Consider the following 25,225-nt stretch of genomic DNA (forward strand, 5'->3'; position numbering starts at 1 on the left):
CATTTTTTTTTAAAAATCATCCACCTGAACAAAAAAACTGAAGCAGCTTAAGATGTCATACTAAAAGGCAGCATCTTCACTCGTGCAGAACCCCTCCAATACAGGTAGTCAGCCTGGGCTTGTTGGGGAGACGGGGCTACCTGCTGAACTGTGCTTAACACAAACTTTGCATGTTTTTTCTAGGAGGGAAAAATTGAGGTTTCTTTCCCAGTGGGAACAGCGCAGTAACAAGCCCTTCCCGTCCACAAGCCCGTGCCGACCAATTGCACCCAATTGACCTACAACCCCAGTAGGTTTCAGGAGGGTGGGAGGATTACGGAGCACCCTGGGAAAAAAATTCACGCAGACGCGGGGAGAACGTGCAAACTCCTTATCGACTGCATCAGATTCGAATCCGGGTCACTGGCACTGAAACAACGTTGTTCTAACTGCCACGCTAACCGTGAATTTTTCTTTGTAAAAGACGTGACATTTGATATTAAAATGGATGCAAATCGCTGACTGATATTTCACAGCCTTCTGGTTAAAAAAAATTCCTCAATGTTCACCTGTGATGTTCCTCTCCAGAGAATATTTGGTGGGGGAGAATAACTGTTTCGAACTCATGCTGTCGCTCCCCTTAACAAAATGGTGTTAAGGGGACTTGATCCTATTTTTAACCCTGAGCTGCCTATCTTGCTTTGTGTTAACAGTTGGAACTGTACCTTCTTCTGGGGATTATTTTGATTTTAGAGATACAGCACAGTTACAGGCTTTTCTGGCACACCAGTCCGTGCTGCCCAAATATAGCAATTAAGTTACAAACCCCGTGCATTTTTTTTTGAAGAGTAGAAGGAAACTGGAGTACCTGGAGGAAACTCAAGGGGTCACAGGGAGAACATTACAGACTCCTTCCAGATCGAGCTGTATTCGAACCTAACTCCTGTGCTGCCCTCAAAATATTCTTCAAAAACATTCAAAGAGTTGGTGTTAATTGTGGTACCCCAGGAAACCAGAGAACACAAATGGTGGAGTTAAACAGGAAAATCTGCCGATCCTGGGATCCAGTGCAATACACAAAGGGAGCAGTATGTCCAGAGAAGTTGCACTTTGCTGAAAGATGTTTGTTCCTGGAACATAGCTGCTCTGTGAACCGTATAAACACGTGTAATAGTCGACCCTGTGTAAAAGTTGACCCCTCCCCCCAATTTTGGCCCCGACCACTTGCCCATCCGAGCATCCGACATCCCGATGGCAAACCCTCGACTTGGCTGCCTGCCCATCCGAGCTCCTGATGCCCTGACCGCAAACCCTTGCCTCGTTTGCTCACCCACCCCAGCTCCCGATACCTTGACCATGCCCCGTGGATCCTAGCCTCGGCCTCCCACCTTTCCAAGCTCCCAGTGCCCTGAACACGGACATCACCCAGTCCCGGTCATCTGAGCTCCTGTCACCCTGAACGACACAGGTATTTAATGCGATCAAAAGTAAAAGTCAACCTCCCAAATTTGACCCGAGAAATTGCTTCCCAAAACTCGACTCTTAACAGTATGTCTGGGTTTAATGACTCTTTTATGCTCTGAGAAGATTAGTCTTCTGACCAGATGCAACTGAACAGCCACCTCTAAGGGAGTTGAGCTGGGCCCACATAAGTTTTATATAAAGGGTTATGAATGAGTGTGTTGTCTTCTTTCCTAAAGCCAGCTCCAAGTTCCTGTAATTTGTTTAAAAATCAGTTCAAATTCTCAAACTGCCAGAGGGAAAAGAGGAAAATATTTACAATCCATTAATTTGTTCTGATCAGGGACATGCTCGCTAAGTGGGTAATGGAAACAGAATCGGCAGGACCTTCAAAAGGGATAAATCCTTATGTAAAATATTGCAGGAACAGGAATAAGAGATTAATCAGAAAATACAAGAAATGTGCAGGTCAGTGGGGAGAGGAGCATACTTAACATCGATAACCTTCCACCAAAACATAATATGTCCCTAAAGGGAAAATTCTGTGTAGATACAGGGAAAGTGCATGAATTGGGACTAATTGGAGAATTATTTCAAAGACTTCACACATGAGTGATGGGAATGTCAAATCATTCAGATTAAAAGGCTGAAAGATTGCCAAGGAATTTTAGATTCGAACATCACAATATAGATTGCATAAAAGCTCTCTAGAGATGATTAACTAGTACACAAGGGCCACAAACAATGAAGCATTTTGTAAATTAAAACATATGGAGATAATCACTTGATTAAGTTTATTAAACTGTCACTCCTTCAGAATTAGGAAGTGCTTGCTCGCAAACCATGATCAATCCCCTCAGTTCTACTTCAAGATGTTCTCCATATTTTACAATTTGTAAATCTAATGACCTTTCCCAAGGAAGGGGAACTGCTCTGATTGAAATGAATTGAATTTGTTTATTGTCATGTGTAAATCTTTGTTTTGCATTTCATCCAGGTAAGCCAATCCATACATACTGTAGTTCAACAGATAAATTAAATCAAAGGAATTAAACCAAAGGTGACTGAATTGGGAGCTAGTGTAGTTGGTGATATAGTGTAGGACTGATGGCTAATGAGCTAGTCACCCTTGAAAAGAGAATGAGTTGGTCTCTAAGCCACAGTCAGAAGCATCAGCAATGGGCTCAGTGCTCCCTTGACTGCTTGTCCCACCATGGTGCCTTTCTCCCCTCAAGGACCCTTGGTCAAAGAGTAGAGTCTCTTTCTCCGTTGGGACACAATGTGATTGAGGCAGGGGTGAGTGACTCATCTGAGCTCCTGCTCCCATTCACCAGAATTGAAAAACACAAGGGATAATTCAAGATCTCTGGCAAAGAACATAATTGTTTCTTTGTTTTGGGTTCACTAGGAGGTTATGCTTTCATCGTACAAGCAAGCTCTAACTTTCCAGCAACAATGCAGATAAAGAAAGTATGGTGGGAACACAGACAACTGAGAGGGTCTCCTTCTAATTTTCTCGTGTTCCCAATGATAACAAACCCTAACCCTAATACCCACCCTTTATGCAATGTAGTCAAGTTTACAGAAGGATTTGAGAAGTTGCTACAGTCATCAGCTCAACATCCCCCCTGGGGTAAGATTGCGGAAAAGGACTCATGGTTCTGGCTCTCCCACATAAACTGCCCGACAAACAGCTGAGGAGTTCATTATGGTCTCGAAACCCATTTAGATGAGAATATAAGTGGCATTAAGAGTAAGTTTGAAAATGACAACAAAACTGGTGATGTGAACTAGTTTTGTCTCCTCATAAGGAAAGACTGGATAGGCTGGGACCATTCTCCCTGGGGTGAAGAGGACGGAGAGGAGAGTTGATAAAGTTGTGAAGGGCATACATAAGGTGGATGGACACAGACTTTCTCTCAAGGTCGAGCATTCGAAAACTAGAGGGCATAGGTAAAGGTGGTGGGGCATGAGATGACTTTTTCCACACAGAGAGCAATGGGTATATGGATTAAACTATTAAGAAAGTGGTAAATGTGGATATAGTTACAATATTTAAAATACATTCATGGTAAAATAGGTTCAGGAACAGAAAAGGTATGGACCCATTGCAAACAAAAGGGGCCAGCTCAGGAAGGCGCCTTGGTTAAACTTAAATTTAGATCTACAGCACGGTAACAGGCCCTTTCAGTCCATGACCACATGCCACCCAATTACCCTCAATTGACCTACAATCCTGGTATGTTTTTGGAAGGGGGAGGAAACCAGAGCCCACAGAAAAAACCTACGCAGACATGGGAAGAACATACAAACTCCTTGCAGACAGCATGGGATTCGAATCCAGATCCCGATCGTTGGAGGTATAACAGCGTTGCTAACCATCGTGTCACCCCTGACATGGGCCGGTTGAGCTGAAGGGCTGAGGACTGGTCTCCATGATGTGTCACTCTATGACTTGACGAGGATTGAAAATAGAAGCTTCCAGTCTTTGGTCAATTGTGTCTAGATTATTCCTATTGTCGGCACTTTTGACACCATTTACTTCTTTCCTCTCCCTCCAACTCTCCTTCACTAGTTTCCACCTTATCAGAATCATATTTCCACTCCATCTCTGTAATTCCCTGCCCCTTTCTCTGAATGACAAGCTCAATCTTTTAATTGTCTGAGAGACTGTCCAACTTCCATCTCAGTCTGTCTCCTCCATTTACCTGTCTGACCTATTCTCTTTCTCTACATCTGATATTTTCCCTTCTCTCTTTCTCTTCCCCCTCCCTTTTCCCCCAATGTGCTTTTGGTGTCTGTCTGGTGTCATTGTCTGTCTTGATCTCGCTCTCTCTCCCCATCTCTAATTATTTCATTCTATTTCAATTATCTTTTTCCCCCCCCCTCCCTCCCTCTCTCTCTCTCTCTCTCTCTCTCTCTCTCTCTCTTTATTTTAGCTCCATCTTCTCTCTGTTGTCCTTTCCCTCTCATCCAAACTGATTTTATCCATGCTTCTCCTTAACCAAAGGTCACAGCAACAAAAAAAGCTTCTTTCAAGTCTTAGACAAACATCAGCCACAGTGTTTGAGGCCATGAGATCAGAGATTGTAAGAGAGAATTTCACAGAGGATTGACATGAGTTTTGAACGCCTGAGTGTTGTCTTGGAACCAGTTTGTAATTTTACCCAGGTGATGGGCTTTCTGTCTATAAGAGCACTTGACCCTGTTCAAGGCAAAAAGTAGTCTTGCTCTGTACCAAGGAGGGTAGTAAAGGACATGTTTATCAGAAAACAGATGGAAACATAAAATAAAATTGAAATCTAATAAAAGTACTTTTTGAAGTTGATATTTTGTAGTCTTGGATGACATCACGAGGAGGTATCCTGCATGAATAAAGCCGAAGAGGAAACCCAGCCATGGAGTTTTCTGATATCAGCAGTAAAGAGCAGAGAGGTGTACAAGGAGAATGTCTTTTGCCAGTCATGTTGTTGTGATCTCGAAGGTGTGCGCCGAACTGGTGTCAGACACATTCAATTGGAGTTCAAGTTTATTACTGTCTGACTGTACATATACAATCCAATGAAACAGAGTTTCTCCAGACCATGGTGCACGCACATGCACATACAATACATAGGACATAATAATCACTTATATACATAAATAAATACTTATAATTATTATGGGATGATTTACTCGGTTATAGGATACTGTTCATCAAATTGACAGCCTGCAGGAAGAAGCCATTTCCCAGCCTGGCAGTCCTGATTTTGTTGCTCCTGTACCTCCTTGATGGTTGTGAATCAAAGATACTGTGCACTGGCTGGAAAGGGTCTTCTATAATTCTTTGAGCCCTGTTTAAGCAACATTCCTTGTAAATGTCGTCAGTAGAGGAAAGGGATCTTCTTGGCTGTTTTGCCTCTGCATTGACTTACAATCTGTGGCCTTGCAGTTACCATTCCACACAATGATGCAGCCGGACAGGTAGCCTTGTCCTTCTCAGCCTCCTTTGGGGGTGTAGGCACTGCTGTGCCTTCATGACTAATGAGGAGGTGTTGTGGGTCCAGGGTAGATCATGCTTAATATGCACACCGAGGAACTTTGTGCTCTCCATGACAGAACTATTGATGTAAAGTGGAGAATGGTCCCTCCTGAAGTCCACAATCATCTCCTTTGTCTTGTCCACATTGAGACTTGGGTTGTTGTACTCACACTATTTTATGAGTCTTGCAACCTCTCTGTATGCCACCTCATTGTTGTTGCCGATGAAGCCAACAATCGTTGATTCATCCACAAGCGGGATGATTGTGTATGAACTGAATATGGCAGTGCCGTCATGAATCAGCAGTGGGTTGAACACACAGCTCTGAGATGCGCCAGTGCTCAGTGTGATGGGGCTTGAGGTTTTGCTACCTACCCGGTCTGACTGTGGTCTTTTGGTCAAGAAGTCCAGAATCCAGTTGCAGAGAGGGGTGTTGACAAGGACAACACCCTGCTCCACAACTCAAGCCTCTGAGGTATGATTGTATTGAATTATATCAGTAAGATAGAAAGAGTGCAGAGAAGATTCACTAGGATGTTGCCCAGTCTTCAGGAACTGAGTTGCAGGGAAAGGTTAAACAGGTTAAGAATTTGTTCCCTGGAATGAGGGGAGATTTGATAGTGGTATTTCAAATTATGAGGGCTAAAGACAGTGTGATGTAGGTAGACTTTTTCACTAGGGTAGGTGGGATACAAACCAGAGTTAATGGTGAACGGGGAAAAGTTTAGGGGAAATGTGAATGGGAACTTCTTCACACAGAGAGTCTGAAGTCAATGAACAACAACCTGGTGTACGAGGCATCGTTCTTTAAGTGGGTCAGGATGACGTGGAGGGCCCTCCTTTGTGGACTGGTTTTGAATGATAGGCAAACTAGAATGGGCCCAATGTCACTGGAAGTTGTAATTTGATACATTCCATTACCAGTCACTCAAAGTACTTCATAATCTTAGAGGTCATTGCCACTGGGTGGTATTCAGTTGGTCCAGTTACCATTGCTCTCTTAGGCATTGGGTTGATGTTAGGTGCCTTGAATCCTGTGGGGTCAGTGGACATCTACAGTGAGATGTTGGAAATCCAGTAGGACCACAGTTAGCAGAACCACACAGACCTTCAGCACCCGACCAGGTATGTTGTCTGGTCCGGTAGCTCTGCATTGGTTCACCCTGGATAGGATCCTCCTCATATCAGCCATGGCTAAGCAGGGTGTCTGCTCTTCAGGGGGAGACGTGGCTTTATTTGGTGTCACATTGTTTATCCCATCAAACTGCGTGTGGAAGATATTCAACCTGTCAGGAAGGAAGGCATCAATGCCACTGACCCGCAGGGTTGGCTTGTAATCAGTTATGGTTCAAATACCAATAGAATTAGATTAAGCCTTGCAGGGAAAAAGCAGATAAGTGGGACGTATAACTCACAAAAAGTTAATGCCTTCTAGTTTTGAGGTGATAGTTATTAGTACTAGAAAAAGATTTCATCTATGACTAATATGAGAAGAAGGAAGACAGACCAGTGATGTTTATCGCAATTGAGTCCTGTAAATATATCTCAGCCAAAATATGTCTCTTTCTTATGAGACCCAAAGGTTAGGCTCCAACGAGCATGGATCTCTCTCACACTGGGAGTCAGAAAGCCAGGCTCCAGTGCACATTTACATTCCTCTCAAGATTTGTTTACGATTCTCAACCATTTTGTTTATTCGTTTGTTTTTAGGGATCTGAGGATTGCTAACAAAGCCAGCTTATCTGTCCATTCTTAATTATTCTTGAACAGATGCTCATGTAGCTGCCCACTTGAATCTCTGTAGTTCTTCTGGGGAAGAACATGCCCACACTACTGATGGACTAGCAGATATAAGTTCTTGGGAGTCACTATCTCGGAGGATTTTTCCTAGGACCCAACACGCTAATGGTATCATGACAAAAGCACGTCAGTGCCTTTAGTTCCTCAGGAGTTTGCGGGGGTTTGGTATAACAATAGAAAACCTGGAAAATTTCTACAGAGGTGTAGTGGAAAGTGTGCTGACAGGTTGCATCACGGTCTGGTATGTTTACACATAAAGCCTTCCAAAAGATAGTAGACACAGGCAAAACCCTCCCCACTATCAAGAACATCTGCAGGGAACGCTGCCGTCAGAGAGCAGCAGCCATCATCAAGGATCCACACCACCCAGCACCCGCTCTGTTCTCGCTGCTACCATCAGGAAAGAGGTACAGGTACCACAAGGCTCACACCACCAAGTTCAGGGACAGCTGATACCCCTCCACCATCACACTCCTCAATGACAAACTCAATCAGGGGCTCATTTTAGGACTCTTGCTTGTTCACTTTATTGATTTTTTTCAATCTCTCTGTATTGCAGTCAGTTTGGTTACATTCTTATATCTGTTAATATTTCTGTGTACAGTTTTATTGCACTACAATAAGTGGTAAATCTGCCTGGCCCGCAGGAAAAAGAATCTCAGGGTTGTATGTGATGTCAGGTATGTACTCTGACATGATATCGATCAGGCCGACTGGGAAATGATATGTTTTGAGGGTGTGAATAAATTGTTTAATGTAAGATACAGTATGATTAATTATAATTTTTTGCATCACATATTTAACCCCTGAGAAATTGAGAAAATATGGATTTAGTAATTCGAAGTTGTGTCTTAGATGTGGATTATGTGTTGGAACTTTCTTACATTCTGTTTGGCTTTGTGATAAAGTTTAATTATTTTGGTATAAAATCAGGGACTTTCTTCAATATTTGTTTAAAATTTAATTTTTATTAGATCTCCAAAATGTTTTTGTTGGGTTATATTGTTCCATTTATGGACTTGGGGTTAGATAAGTTTCAGACAGGATTTCTGCATTTAGCATTGACGGTGGCATGTAAATGTGTTGCGACTTCTTGGAAAGACGAAGTTGAGATCAATGTAAATAGTTGGCCTAATGATTTGAGGTTCTGTATTCATATGGAAAAATTAACATATAATTTGCATGATAATTATGATTTTTTTTGTTAAGATGTGGTCGCCTTATTCAAAATGTATGAATTTGGTAATATCTTAAACTGTGATAAATATTTTCTTTAATGCTTCCCTTGTGGGGTCTGTTGGGGGGGAGGGGGAGGATAGTTGTAGTTCTAATTTTTATATTATGGATTTTGTAAAAGTTTTTGTTTGGAAAATATTAAATAAAGTTTTTTAAAAAACGGTGTGTACTCTGACAATAAATCTGAAATATGACAAAGAGTTCCTCAATTTAAACAGTAATAATTAGGAATAATAATATATTTCCCAGTCAGGACTGGGTGTGATGGCGGAGAACATACAAGTGGTGATGTTTCCATGCACCTCATAATTATGAAGTGTTGCAACATAGAAACAGGCCATTTGGCCCAATTTGGCCATGCAGACTTCACTGTCTACCCAAGCTATTCCTATTTGCCTACATTCATGTTCTTCTATACCCCTCCTATGTGAGTACCGAACAGACTGAAGTCAGTGAGGATCAGTAGCATCTCCTCCACGATCCCACTCAACATTGGCGCACCTCAAGGATAGTACTCAGTCCCCTACTGTACTCCTGCCACACCCATGACTGTACAGCTAAATACCATTCAAACTCCATCTTCACATTTGCCACTCACACCACAGTCGTGATAATGAATACTGGAAAGAGATTGAAAGTTAGGAGCACGGTGTTCACGATAACAACCTCTCTCTCTCTGCCTCCTTGACTTCAGGAAAGTGGGCTGAGCCACACCATATTTAATAGCTCTGAAGTCAAAAGAATAGATAGCCACGAGTTGTCAGGAGTAAATCTCTCCAGTGACCTGACCTGGGCCAAAAATACTGATGTGATAGCATTTTGTCAGGAATGTAACTTGCCATTTATTAGCCCATACCTGACTGGTATTTAGGTCTGGGTTCCGGGTGCTGGCATAGACAGCTTTATATGTTCAAACGCTGCAATGAAATTGTAACATTGTGCCAGCTATCAGTGAACATCTGAGGTTCTGATGGAAGGAAGGTCATTGATGAAACAGTTAAAGATGACTGGGCTTTGGACATTGCCATCAGAAGCTGCTGCAGTAGCAACCAGGAAATGGAATGATTGAACTCCAAGATTCAAGATTGTCATGTAATTAACAGGGCAATATTACACGGAATTTGCTTTAGTTTGCCGTAAGATCGGCAAAACTGGCTGAAGTGCCTCTTACAGTCAGAGGAAAAAGAAGAGTGTCCCCCCAGAGTCCCCAAGTGTCTGTGGATTCTCCTCCACTATGCGGAGGCCAGCCCAAACCATCTGCAGCCTAAGCTCCAGATCCAAACCTCCGACACGATCAGTGCACTTGGCACCCTCTTTCATCCCGGTTCCAGTACCTGACACCCCTTCAGCCAGCCTTGAGCCAGTCTCCAGCAGTCCATAACCTGGTGAGAATCTGTCGCCAGCCGCTCACACAGCCTGCACAGTTTCCTCGCCTCTAGTCATCAACAGCCTGCCGCCTACTTGTTCTTCAGCCACAAAACCCCTCCCCCCGCCCCAACTGGCCCCCCGCTGTGGTCACTGTCCAGTGAGTTGTCTCCTCTACTTCTCCTTCTCAAACAAAGGATGTTCTCCCCATTTTATGATGCCCCACTCCAGTTCACTACTTCCCTAGAGTCTGCAACCCCTTTGTGGCCAGACCCCGTGGTCGCAGAATTTTCAAATAAAACCACCGTCAGCTCTATTTGCAGGCCATTTAAAACCTGCATGGAGCTGACGGCAGTTAGACTGGGTAGTTGGACTCCACGGGAGCACTGTGACTCCATTCTCCGCAGGTCCACTCCAGTGGCAGCTTTGCTGTTATAGCAGTTTCTGGCAGCGCTGTATTTTTTTCTTCCAATAACCACAATCATCCTCTTTGAAGTCATTGAGTCTCAAGGACAAAACCATCTAATGTTTAGATTCGTACCTGATTTTAAGGATGTTTATGCTTCAATTCACTTGTTCGCCAGTCAAACGGTGACTTGATTGGTCTCCTGATAGCATCATTATCGATACTTTCCATCACTTAACTGATGACTGAGAAGATATTAATCAGCAGAATTGGATGTACCCTGCTTTTTGTGAACAGGGTAAACTTGTCTCAAAGGCTGGCTAGTGCTGTAGCAGTGTGACAGATGAGTCTCTGATCTACGGGGCTGTTCCTGGGGACGCGCACAGTCAGACATCCAGAACTGCTGAAAGACCATCATTTGGTGAAAAATGCGCTTTCGTCTTCCAAAAGCCTAATTGTCTTTCAGCACGTGGAAATGCTGGGTGAGGGAATGCATACCAGGCTGCAGGAGTACATGCTGAAGGTCGCATAAAGGTTTGGTACAGCCAACAGGAAGGTGCTGTGGGGAAGGACTGCAGTCTAGAGCAGCGTTTCTCAACCTTTTTACCCTTGTGGAACCCTTGAAATAGTTTTAATGTCTCAGTGGTAAACATTATATTTTTTTTTCGGATAACTTGTTTAAGGAAAAAAATTACCCCCTGTTTTTGTCAAACTTATTGGCAATGCAAAAAAAATCATACTGCTCATTTATGAGACCTCACGCCGAGGTTTTCATTTTAAATAATATGAGGTTGGTCTTTATTATAATAACCAAGGATCTTCCAACAATATGCCATCCATGTATAGTAAAATTACGAATATAAAATTAAACAAAAATTACTCAAAAATGCATTAGCCTATTTATCACTGTTTCTCGCGGAACATCTTGTGACCTCTTGTGGAACCCTGGTTGAGAAACACTGGTCTAGACTCATTCTGTTGTCTGGTATTATGAGGCTGAGACTGAGGGCCAGTCCCTCAAACAACAAGGGGCCACAGGGGTGGTAATGGTGTATCTAGAGAGATGCACATTGATGGGAATGTATAGATATGATTGATACTATGGGTGTGAAAAAAACTTTAATGTAAGTAACTTATTGTGATTAAAGTCTATTTCTGAAAAAGAAAGTAGTTTTTCATATTAAACCATGGATGTGGTCTGGTCTCGTAGCTTTTGATGTCTCCTGCATCTTTAGCTATAGCTTCTGTGGTGACGGGATCTCAGATGAAACTAAGACATATCATCCACACAATGTGGTAACAAAATATTTGGCCTTGACTTCAGCACCCAGACAAGTGCTATCTAAAAAGGGAATGTTTTGGAGCTTCCCTTTTCCAAGTAGCTGGTTAATTGTTCACCCACATTTGCAATCAAATGAAGAGGGCTGCCTCGTCTATTGATTTGGGATCCCATAATTTTATTTTGCTGTTCAGCGTGCATGTCTTCTTGTGTTACAGTTTCATGAAGTTGGCACCTCAGTATAATTAGTGCTGCTCCCATGTACCTGTCGGCAGTCTTTGATCTCAGGTTGATTAACTACAAAAATATTTTTATTTTAAAATCAATAAAATTTCACCCTTAAATAATATAAAAAGCATGCTTTTTCCCCAGATCAGATAGAGTCGATGACAATCTCATTCTTACTCACTGGGGAAAGGTTTGCTCTTTTCAGTTACCATATGAACTGTCTGCAAAAGCATTTCCTTATCTTTGTTTACGAGGTAGCAAATATATTCCCATAGTTGATGACATTATAAACGTAGCCTTTCTCCCCTGTCTATGTATCAGCTAGCTCTATTTTTGACTGTTTCACCTTGTGCACAGCCTCCAACTGAAGCAATCAAATTAAAACACTTGACTAATTCCTAAAAATTATCAACTCAGGTTTGACACAGAGTTGATTGAATCCAGATGCTCTGCTCTCCTGCATACCAGCCTCGAACTGAACCGCTGGCTGGATACACATTTGGACAGATTGGCTCCGCCAAAGGATGAGACTGTTAACAAGATGAAGTGTCCATTCTTTGTGTCTTGATGAAAGGGAGGGAACCTCGTGGAGAGAGAATCTGCAAATCTTAAAATCCACTTATGCAGATTAATGTCAGCACATTAGAACATATAAGAGAAGCTGGAGTAGACAGTTCAGTCTCATAGGGCCTGCACCACCATTCAATGGGATCATAGATGTGGACGTTTAATAATTGAATATGCTTGAGACAATATGGTAACTAATCAGGACAATGAAGGGAAATTATATCTGCAACCAGTGGTAGTGTATGAGATCATGAGTACTTTGCAGTGATAATCACATGGAAGACAATGAGATCAGGCAGGGGTGTGCTTATATTCTAGGGCATATTGATATCAAGAGAAGGAGGTGTTGGATCTTTTGAAGAACATGAAAGAGAATAGGTTTTCAAGACCTGCTGGGAACTATTGAGAGAGGCAAGAAAGAAGATTGCTGGGACCTTGACAGAGATCTCTGTTTCTTCTTTAGCCACAGGTGAGGGCTCAGGGAGTAGCCAAAGTTGTTCCTTTAAGTAAATTGAAAGGGACATCAGGAAATATTAGACTGGTGAGCCTTACATCAATGGTAGGGTAATTATGGAGAAAGTTCTTGGCGATGGGATTTATTAGGGATAGTCTGCATGGCTTTGTGTGGGAGTCATATGTCTTACAAACTTTATTAATTATTTTGAAGAAGTGATAAAGCTGATTGATGAGCGCAAGTCAGTGAATATCGTTTCCAAGGAGTTTAGTAAGACACTCAACAATGTCCTTTATTGTAGGCTGACCTCATGGGAACATAGCGGATAGGATTCAAATACGGCTGAGCCACAGAAACAGAGGGCAGTGGCAGAGGGATGTAATTCTGAAGGGTGGTTCGTGACATTTGGAGTATTACACATGCAGTCCTGGTCACTACATGACAGGAAGAATTTGGAAGCTTTGAAGATGGTACAAAAAAATCAGCAGGCTGTTGCCTGGATTGGAGGGCATTAACAATAAGGAGAGGTTGGACAAACTTTTTCTCTCTGGAGCATCAGAAGCAAAGGGACTTACCTGATCAAAGTAAAGTACAACTCCAAAATGGTCAGGACCGGGCCTATTTCAATATTTTTGGATAACTGGTCATCTTTTAAAAACAGCCCAGTAGCAACAGCAAATCACTTGTAATAGGCCTTTTAAAGCATGAAATAACTTCTCATTAAAAAAAACCCCAACCTGAACAAAAATAAGATAAATCCAAAATCAGAATTCTACTCAGAGGTTTTTCCAATATTTCTTCAACCTGTGATGTCAGTTTGGCGCCGAAAATATTTCAGATAACTGAAGTTTCTGATTGTTTCGAAAAACTTCCTTTATCCAAAAAAAGTTTGGAGAAGAAATGATGTCATTTCGGCTTTGAAATTTTTCAGATAAGTGAGGATTTTTTTTTTAATTTTTCTGAAATCCTCAATTATCCAGAAAAATAATTTTTGAGCCAAAAAGACGTCAATTCCAGGTCCAAAATAATTTTGGATGATCCGATTTTGGACAATGGGATAATGATATGAGGCAGAGATGAAGTCGATAGAATAATTTTCTCAGGGTGGAAATATCACATACCAGAGAATCTGGATTTAAAGTGACAGGGAGAAAGTTTAAAAATTAGCAAGGCATTTTTTTTTTTACACATGGTGATGCATGCTGCCAGGATTGGTGATGTAGGCAGTTACAACAGTAACTTTCAAGAGACAGGCACAGAAACAGACAGGGAGGGATTCAGACAATGTGCAGACAGATAGGAATAGTTTAAATTGGCATCAGGGTTGGTTGGCATAGATATTATCGACTACAGGACTCAATCTTGTGCTGGACAAAATGTTCCTTCTATTGTAAAGATATTTTTACTGATTTTCTAAGCTAAGATCCTTTCTCTCTATTGCATTTACCAAATCTTTTAGTATCAGGACAATCTCCTCCCCTTTTCTATGTTCCTTACTTCTTTCCCTGCCTTGGTCATTTTGCTTTGCTTCGATAATGGCTATTAAACTGCACACACATTGCTATTTGTTCTCATAATTCATTGATCTTGTTAATAAGGTCCAGTTTTTTCTTGAATGATTCCAAGTTTACCTCTCTATCCTAAAGCCCCCAAATTTTTCCAGATAGAATTATAGAGGGAGAAATGTAGAAGGAGGGGAGAACTGCTCACACTAACCATCTGAGCTTCTAATATTTACCAAGTAATATTTATCTTTGTATATGTTTAATTTGTCCTGTATATATATGTGTCGGGTCTATGTGGCTGTGTGTTTTGCATCAAGGACCAGAGAATGCTGTTTCTTCAGTCTGCACGCGCAATCAGATGACAATAAACTTGGACAAACTTGAATCCTTTTGGCCTTTAAGTCTACTCCACCATGCAGATCTCCTACTTCACCACCATCTTCCCACTCTTGCCTGATGGATTTTATGTCCAGCACTCTGTGCATCCCCTTCAGACTTGGCTTCCAAGTCCTGCTGTAGTAGAGAGAATTCCACGGATTCATTGCCCTCAGGATAAAGAAATTCCAACTCAGTCCTGAGATCATACCCTGTATTCTGAAATCGTGGCCCCCTAAATCTAAGAATCCCAGCCAAGGGAAGCATCCTCTATATTTCAGCCATTGAGTCCATTTCAGTCAGATGTTTTCTCGTTCTTCTAAAGGCGAGCGAATGCAAACGAATTAAATCCATTGTTTCCAAGGGGGATTAATTAGTGAAGAAGATGGTTCTTCATTAATTAGCCACTTTCTTATTGACCCACAATGGCTCCTAATCCAGCAGCTCATTAATTTAAAAAAACATCTCATCCTTTTCAACTCTCTCCCAGCTGCCTGCAATTTCCTCTGTTTCCTAGATCTCTGCACTCCTCCAACCCTTGCCACTTAATTGTCCTGAATTTAATATCTCTATCAACATCTGCTATGCCTTCAGATGCCAAGGACCTTGGTCAGACTCATGTCTCTTACGCTTCCTCACTTTCAACAATACAAGCAGCACGGTTGGCATAGCGATTAGTGCAACGCTGTAACAACGGCAACGATCATGACCGGATTCAAATCCCACGCTGTCTGTAAGGAGTTTGTACCCACTGCGTGGGTTTCGTCAGGGGGCTCCGGTTTCCACCCACCATTCAAAACGTACCGGGGTTGTAAGTTAATTGGTCAACACAGGCTTGTTGGTCAAAAGGGCCTGTTACCACCCTGTATGTCTATAAAAATATACCAAATATATTCCTAAAAGTCTGTTCTTTGATTACATACAGTGTTTGGTTACATGTCCCAAATTACCCTAGTGTAAAATTTTATCCTGTGAGGTATCCTAGGACTTTTTAAAATCACAGTGCAAACTTTATTTAGCTGTGGGACCTCCCAGAACCTGAATGTGATTTTAGTGAGGATTAGACAAGATGCAGAGCTAATCTGAATTTTGCCAACCTTCTGATGAGAGGCTGGGCCTTATACTTCCTCAGCAACTCAACACAGGCATTTACGGGTAAGGTCTCACGAGAAGCAGTGAGTGGAAGATATAAGATCTACCCCCTTGTGGAATAAGTGGAACCTTACTGTAGCTGTTTACAACTGTGACATGATCTTACACTACAGAGAGAGAGAATCAAGTACAAATCCAATTACACGGTGCTTGTTTCAGCACCATTCCATTCACTGTCTGTACCCACTCTGCCAGCACTGGTGGGGTTGTTTCTCCTTTTCAGTTCTACACCATTAGGTGGTGCCCAGAGCACATAGATAGGCCATTGAACCCAACTCCTCAATGCTGTGCTTCCTCTGATTCTCTTCTCCCAGCCTTTCCATCTTGCACTCTATTCCCCTTTCTATCGTCATCAGTCACCTAACCCTTTGGACTCCATGACCCTGTTTTCAGGGACTACCAACAAGCACATACTGTATACTCCGTGTCCCAGTTTCGCAGGACTTGTTTTATGCTCAACCACCTTCTGGTTCATACTGGTGTTAATACAATAGTTTGCCCAAGGATTCAGTCCAGAGAATATATTCTGAAAGGTTAAAAATGGCCATAGAGTCCATAGGGTTAAACCTTTCCCTCCAGCCCGCGTTTCTTGGCACAAAGTTTTGTACTTTAATGCATGCAGTCATACCGTCGTGGGACAAATGAGTTACTACTTAAGGGGTAATGTATTGTTGCATCACCTTTGTTGACCTCACCAAAGCCTTCGACACCGTGAGCAGGAAAGGGCTTTGGCAAATACTAGAGCGCATCGGATGTCCCCCAAAGTTCCTCAACATGATTATCCAACTGCACGAAAACCAACAAGGTCGGGTCAGATACAGCAATGAGCTCTCTGAACCCTTCTCCATTAACAATGGCGTGAAGCAAGGCTGTGTTCTCGCACCAACCCTCTTTTCAATCTTCTTCAGCATGATGCTGAACCAAGCCATGAAAGACCCCAACAATGAAGACGCTGTTTACATCCGGTACCGCACGGATGGCAGTCTCTTCAATCTGAGGCGCCTGCAAGCTCACACCAAGACACAAGAGAAACTTGTCCGTGAACTACTCTTTGCAGATGATGCCGCTTTAGTTGCCCATTCAGAGCCAGCTCTTCAGCGCTTGACGTCCTGCTTTGCGGAAACTGCCAAAATGTTTGGCCTGGAAGTCAGCCTGAAGAAAACTGAGGTCCTCCATCAGCCAGCTCCCCACCATGACTACCAGCCCCCCCACATCTCCATCGGGCACACAAAACTCAAAACGGTCAACCAGTTTACCTATCTCGGCTGCACCATTTCATCAGATGCAAGGATCGACAATGAGATAGACAACAGACTCGCCAAGGCAAATAGCGCCTTTGGAAGACTACACAAAAGAGTCTGGAAAAACAACCAACTGAAAAACCTCACAAAGATAAGCGTATACAGAGCCGTTGTCATACCCACACTCCTGTTCGGCTCCGAATCATGGGTCCTCTACCGGCACCACCTACGGCTCCTAGAACGCTTCCACCAGCGTTGTCTCCGCTCCATCTTCAACATCCATTGGAGCGCTTACACCCCTAACGTCGAAGTACTCGAGATGGCAGAGGTCGACAGCATCGAGTCCACGCTGCTGAAGATCCAGCTGCGCTGGATGGGTCACGTCTCCAGAATGGAGGACCATCGCCTTCCCAAGATCGTGTTATATGGCGAGCTCTCCACTGGCCACCGTGACAGAGGTGCACCAAAGAAAAGGTACAAGGACTGCCTAAAGAAATCTCTTGGTGCCTGCCACATTGACCACCGCCAGTGGGCTGATAACGCCTCAAACCGTGCATCTTGGCGCCTCACAGTTTGGCGGGCAGCAACCTCCCTTGAAGAAGACCGCAGAGCCCACCTCACTGACAAAAGGCAAAGGAGGAAAAACCCAACACCCAACCCCAACCAACCAATTTTCCCTTGCAACCGCTGCAATCGTGTCTGCCTGTCCCGCATCGGACTTGTCAGCCACAAACGAGCCTGCAGCTGATGTGGACTTTTTACCCCCTCCATAAATCTTCGTCCGCGAAGCCAAGCCAAAGAACATTGTTGCAATAGTAATCCTATTCAGTACCACATATTTAGACATTTGGTCTATGCGCTTGGCCAAGGAGCCAATGTTGAGAAACCATCATCCATGGATTATGGCGGAACACCTCTTAGTCATAATCTCATCTAAAGTCCTAGGATACCTCACAGGACAAGTTATAATAAATAGTTCTGGCTGGAGGCCAGTGTCCAGAGGTATTTTGCAAGGGTCAGTGTTAGGACCTTTGTTGTTTGTTCATTATATAAATGAGTAGGTGGGTGGGTTAGCAGTTTGTGGATAACACTCAGATTGGTAGAACTGCAGATCAGTGCAGAGGGTGATCTAAGAATACAAAAGGATATTGGTCAGTTACAGATATGGTGAAGGAAGTGGCAGATGGACAATAAATGGCAAGACTGTTAAAAGCATTGATGTGCAGAGGGATCTGGTCCATGAATCCTTGAAAATGGCTCTGCAATTCGATAAGGTGGTAAAGAAGACATTGGATGGAACATTGAGTATAAAAGTTAGTAGATAATGTTGTAGTTGTACAAAACTGTTGTTAGGCTGAACTTAGAATATTGTGTGAAATTCTGGTCTTCCTTTTACAGAAAGGATGTGGAGGCTTATCAGAATGCTGCCTAGATTATCCCCCTGTGATATCTGTCTCTGAGGTCAATGTCAGAACATCATTCAAGGCATCTGGCTCTGACAGCATACCCGATAGGGTACCGAAAATCTGTGCCAACCAGCAGGCTGGAGTGTTCACAGACATTATCAATCTCTCATTGCTGCAGTCAGACATTCCCACCTGCTTCAAAATGGCATCAATCATCCTGGTGCCCAAGAAGAGTAGGGTGAGCTGCTTCAATGACTATCACCCAGTAGCACTAACAGCTACTGATGAAATACTTTAAGAGGTTGGTCATGGCCATAATTTACATATACCTAAGTAAAGATCTGGACCCATTACCTACTGTCACAATTGCTCCACATCAGAAGCAGTATCACAGACTCTCCACCCACCTCCGGATCAAATTCCTGGGGGCAGCTTTTCTGAGGATCTGTCCTGGGGCCTCAATGTTGATGCATTCATGAAGAAGACTCATCAGTAGCTATACTTTTTTTTTAAATTTTTTATTTTTCACACCATAAATCACAATAGCCATGATATACACTTTTTCTTTTTCACACATTTAGAGTGACTTTTTCTCCCCCCCCCCTCCCTCCTCCCAAGCCACCCCCCCCACCCCCACCCCTCTCATCCATTTTAGGTATACAATCTAGGTTGCATTAATTCAGTCAGACAATGTTGTCATTCAACAAAAATACACCAGAAATTCTACAGAGTCCATTCTTTTCTTTCCTTCTCCTTCCATCAACTTAGGTAATGTTTGTCCCCGGTAGGTTTTCGCTATTGTATTTAATGTAAGGCTCCCATACTTGTTCAAATATTTCAATATTATTTCTTAAACTATATGTTATTTTTTCTAATGGAATACATTTATTCATTTCTATATACCATTGTTGTATTTTCAAATTATCTTCCAATTTCCAGGTTGACATAATACATTTTTTTGCTACGGCTAGGGCTATCTTAACAAATCTTTTTTGTGCATCTTCCAAGTCAATTCCAAATTCTTTATTTTTTATGTTACTTAGGAGAAAGATCTCTGGATTCTTTGGTATATTGTTTTCTGTTATTTTATTTAATATCTGATTGAGATCATCCCAAAATTTTTCTACTCTCTCACATGTCCAGATTGCATGAATTGTTGTTCCCCTTTCTTTTTTACATCGAAAACATCTATCAGATACTGTTGGGTCCCATTTATTTAACTTTTGCGGTGTAATGTATAGTCTGTGTAACCAATTATATTGTATCATACGCAGCCTCGTATTTATTGTATTTCTCATCGTTCCAGAACATAATTTCTCCCATGTTTCCTTTTTTATCTTTATATTTAAATCTTGTTCCCATTTTTGTTTAGTTTTACCATTTGTTTCCTCATTCTCCTTTTCTTGCAGTTTAATATACATATTTGTTATAAATCTTTTGATTAACATTGTATCTGTAATCACATATTCGAGGTTACTTCCCTCTGGTAAACTCAAATTGCTTCCTAATTTATCTTTCAAGTAGGATCTCAGTTGGTAATATGCCAGCGCTGTATCTCCAGTTATATTGTACTTATCTCTCATTTGTTCAAAGGATAAGAATTTACTTCCTGAAAAACAATTTTCTATTCTTTTAATCCCTTTTTTTTTCCCATTTTCTAAAGGAAAGGTTATCTATTGTAAAAGGGAGTAGCTTATTTTGCGTCAATATTAGTTTTGGTAATTGATAATTTGTTTTATTTCTTTCTACATGAATCTTCTTCCATATATTGAGGAGATGGTGTAATACTGGAGAAGTTCTATGTTGTACCAATTTTTCGTCCCATTTATATAATATCTGTTCAGGTATCTTTTCCCCTATTTTATCTAATTCTAATCTCGTCCAATCTGGTTTTTCCCTTGTTTGATAAAAATCTGATAGGTACCTTAATTGTGCGGCTCTATAATAATTTTTGAAGTTTGGCAATTGTAAGCCTCCTTGTTTATACCATTCTGTTAATTTATCTAGTGCTATCCTCGGTTTCCCCCCTCTCCATAAAAATTTCCTTATTATTTTCTTTAACTCTTTGAAGAATTTTTCTGTCAGTTGTATTGGCAATGCCTGAAATAAGTATAGTATCCTTGGAAAAATGTTCATTTTAATACAGTTTATCCTTCCTATCAGTGTTAGTGGTAGCTCTTTCCAATGCTCTAAATCGTCCTGTAATTTTTTCATTAGTGGATTGTAATTGAGTTTATATAATTGGCCTAGATTTTTGTTTATTTGTACACCTAGGTATCTTATTGCCTGCATTTGCCATCTGAATGGGGATTCCTTCTTAAATTTTGAGAAATCCGTGTTATTCATAGGCATTGCTTCACTTTTATTTACGTTTATCTTGTATCCCGACACTTCTCCATATTCCTTCAATTTCTTATATAGTTCTTTTATTGATAGTTCTGGTTCTGTTAAGTACACTATCACATCATCCGCAAATAGACTGATTTTATATTCCCTGTCTTTTATTTTTATTCCTTTTATATTATTATTATCTATTCTTATCGATTCTGCTAGTGGTTCTATAGCTAGCGCAAACAATAATGGTGATAGTGGGCATCCCTGCCGCGTTGACCTGCTTAAGTTAAATTGCTTTGATACATGTCCATTTACTGTCACTTTCGCTAACGGTCCCTTATATAATGCTTTAATCCAATTAATATACTTCTCCGGTAAACTGAATTTTTGCAATACTTTGAACAAGTAATTCCATTCTACTCTGTCGAAGGCCTTCTCTGCGTCTAAAGCAACTGCTACTGCAGGTGCTTTATTTCCTTCTACTGCATGAATTAAGTTTATAAATTTACAAATATTGTCTGTTGTGCGTCTTTTTTTGATAAATCCAGTTTGGTCTAAATTTACCATTTTCGGTACCTGTTCTGCTAATCTGTTTGCTAATAGTTTAGCTATTATCTTATAATCTGTGTTTAGCAGAGATATTGGTCTATATAACGCTGGTGAGAGTGGATTTTTCCCTTGTTTTAGTATCACTGTAATTATTGCTGTTTTACATGAATCTGGTAAGTTTTGTGTCTCATCAATCTGGTTGATTACATCCAGGAGGGGCGGTATTAATAGATCTTTAAATGTTTTGTAGAATTCTATTGGGAGACCATCCTCTCCTGGTGTCTTATTATTTGGTAATTTTTTTATTATCTCTTGTATTTCTACTGTTCCAAATGGTTCTGTTAATTTATTTTGTTCCTCTATTTGTAGTTTTGGTAGTTCAATTTTAGTCAAAAATTCATCTATTTTCCCTTCTTTCCCTTCGTTTTCAGTTCGGTATAATTGTTCATAGAATTCTCTGAAGTTTTCCTTAATTTCTTTTGGATTATATGTAATTTGTTTGTCTTTTTTCCTTGTTGCCAATACCATTTTCTTAGTTTGCTCTGTCTTAAGCTGCCATGCTAAGATTTTGTGTGTTTTTTCACCTAGTTCATAATATTTCTGTTTTGTCTTCATTATATTCTTCTCCACCTTATATGTTTGTAATGTTTCATATTTTATTTTTTTATCCGCCAATTCTCTTCTTTTGGTTGTATCTTCCTTTATTGCTAATTTTTTTTCTATGTTTACTATTTCCCTTTCCAACTGCTCTGTTTCCTGATTATAGTCCTTCTTCATCTTGGTTGCATAACTTATTATTTGTCCTCTAATGAATGCTTTCATTGCGTCCCATAGTATAAACTTACCTTCCACTGATTCCGTATTTACTTCGAAGTACATTTTTAATTGTTTTTCAATAAATTCTCTAAAATCCTGTCTTTTAAGTAGCATGGGGTTTAATCTCCATCTATACATTCTTGGAGGGATGTCCTCTAGCTTTACTGTCAGTATTAAGGGTGAATGGTCCGATAGCATTCTCGCTTTATATTCTGTTTTTCTTACTCTATCCTGCATACTAGCTGATAACAAAAATAGGTCTATTCTTGAGTATGTTTTATGTCTAGTCGAGTAGTATGAGTATTCCTTTTCTTTTGGGTTTTGTTTCCTCCATATGTCCACAAGTTTCATTTCTTGCATTGATTTAATTATAAATTTGGTTACTTTGTTCTTCCTGTTAATTTTTTTCCCCGTTTTATCCATATTTGGATCCAAATTCAGATTGAAATCCCCTCCTATTAGTATGTTCCCTTGCGTATTAGCTACCTTCAAAAAGATATCTTGCATAAACTTTTGATCTTCTTCGTTAGGTGAATATATATTAAGTAGATTCCAAAGCTCCGAATATATCTGACATTTTATCATAACTTATCTCCCTGCTGGATCTATTATTTCCTCTTCTATTTTAAATGGCACATTTTTGCTAATTAATATAGCCACTCCTCTTGCTTTTGAATTATACGATGCAGCTGTTACATGTCCTACCCAATCTCTCTTTAATTTCTTGTGCTCCAATTCAGTTAAGTGTGTTTCTTGGACAAATGCTATATCTATTTTTTCCTTTTTCAGTAAATTTAGCAGTTTCTTCCTTTTAATTTGGTTATGTATTCCATTAATATTTAAAGTCATATAGTTCAGCGTAGCCATTTTATATTTTGTTTATCTTCTCTTTCCGTTTTTCCATCATTACCTTTCCTCCTTTTCCATTTCTGTTTTCTTATTTTCAACTCTTTACCAGACAACATTCCTACAACATCCAACATTTTCCTTATTCTCCTATTTCTATCTTCTTTATCCCCAATCTCCCCTTCCCCTCCTGAGTTGTCCTTTATCCCTTGTCGGACAACCACATCTCCCCTCTCCATTTGGATTTGCGAATCCACTCGCAAGCGTCAACTGATTTTGCAGTGACCGCTCTTTTCCCCCACCCAGCCCCCCCCAGAAAAGATTTCACTTTTCATATGTCACAAAGGTCACTCTTTTAATTCCCTCCTTATTCTCTCTATTCCATTACCTTCCCTTATTAATTCTTGTCTATACTATCTATGTTTTCCTCTAATTACAGATACTTTCACGTATGCCCATTGTCTCTATTCACTCTTATACCTCTTTACCCGCATACATATCAATCGTGGTCATTTTTACCCTCATTACCCGTCTTCATCCCTCAGTCTATTTTTGTCTTTACCCACATACATATCAATCGTGATCATTTTTACTCTCATTACCCGTCTTCATCCCTCAGTCTATTTTTGTAATTGTTCTGCAAATTTTCGTGCTTCTTCTGGATCCGAGAACAGTCTGTTTTGTTGTCCTGGAATAAATATTTTCAATACCGCAGGATGCTTCAGTGTAAATTTATACCCTTTCTTCCATAAAATCGCCTTTGCTGTATTGAACTCTTTTCTCTTCTTTAGGAGTTCAAAACTTATATCTGGATAAATGAAGATTTTTTGCCTTTTATACTCCAGTGGTTTGTTGCCCTCTCTTACTTTTTCCATTGTCTTCTCCAGTACCTTTTCTCTTGTAGTATATCTTAGGAATTTTACTAAAATAGATCTTGGTTTTTGTTGTGGTTGTGGTTTAGGGGCCAATGCTCTATGTGCCCTTTCTATTTCCATTTCTTGCTGTAGTTCTGGACATCCTAGGGCCTTAGAGATCCATTCTTTTATAAACTCCCTCATATTCTTGCCTTCTTCATCTTCCTTAAGGCCCACTATCTTTATGTTATTTCTTCTGTTATAATTTTCCATTATATCTATTTTTTGGGCTAGTAATTCTTGTGTCTCTTTAGTTTTTTTATTAGATTCCTCCAATTTCTTTTTTAAGTCTTCTACCTCCATTTCTGCTGCTATTGCCCGTTCTTCCATCTTGTCCATTTTTTTCCCCATTTCTGTTAAGGTCATATCCATTTTATTTATTTTCTTTTCTGTGTTGTTTATTCTTCTTCTTAAATCATTGAATTCCTGTGTTTGCCATTCTTTAAATGACTCCATGTATCCTCTAACAAGAGCAAATATATCCTTTACCTTGCCTTTCCCTTTATCTATTTCACTGTACTCTTCCTCTTCTTCTTCCTCTGGGTTGGCCATCTGTTGTTTCTTTGTTGCCCTTTCCTCCTCTTCTTTCTTGTTTCCATTGTCTTCTGTGGTCTCTTCTTGCTGCAGGTGTTCTGCAGCTGTCGTTGCCGGCTGTGGAGATCGACTCCCCAGCTGGTCCCGCCTCCCGTCGGTGTGTTTTTTTTCATGCGCATCGCGCATGCGTGAGGAGTCGCGCATGCGCGGTTGCGCACTTTTACTCGGCTCTGTGAGCCATTGTTGTAGTTCTTTTTCTACCGACCTGAGGTAGTGGGCTCCTCTCTCCACAGCGGGCCTCTTCGGACAGGTAAGGCCTTCACCTTTTTCCTCTGGTGTCTTCTCTTCCTCTCTTCTTACCATTGTTTTTGATTTTTCTTCTTTTGTCTCCATCTTCTTTCCACCTTTATACTCACTTTTCTTTAACTTGTATTTCTGTGCCTTTGTATTTTCTCTTGTTTTTCCCGACTTTTCTGGAGAGGGCTGGAGTTCACCGTCCGGCCACTACTCCATCACGTGACTCCTCCTCTATCAGTAGCTATACTTCATGAGGAGTTTGAGGAGATTTGGTATGTCACCAAAGACTCTTGAAAATTTTTACAGGTGTACCATTCTTTGTGATTACATCGTTGTCTGGTGTGGAGGTACCAATGCACATGGCAGGAAAAAAACTCCAAAGAGTTGTTAACTCAGCCAGGGACATCAAGGGCACCAGTCTTCACTCCATCGAGGATGTCTATAAGAGGTGGTGTCTTAA

General features: G+C 40.9%; 1 protein-coding gene across 7 annotated transcripts in view; it reads left to right on the forward strand.

Moving 5' to 3' along the window:
- The window catches only part of LOC138758638 (3',5'-cyclic-AMP phosphodiesterase 4C-like), a 230,259-nt gene that overhangs the window by 79,541 nt on the left and 125,493 nt on the right, over positions 1-25,225 (forward strand). The window lies entirely within an intron of this gene.

The sequence above is a fragment of the Narcine bancroftii genome, chromosome 3 (genome assembly GCF_036971445.1).
Source record: "Narcine bancroftii isolate sNarBan1 chromosome 3, sNarBan1.hap1, whole genome shotgun sequence".
Lineage (NCBI taxonomy): Eukaryota > Metazoa > Chordata > Chondrichthyes > Torpediniformes > Narcinidae > Narcine > Narcine bancroftii.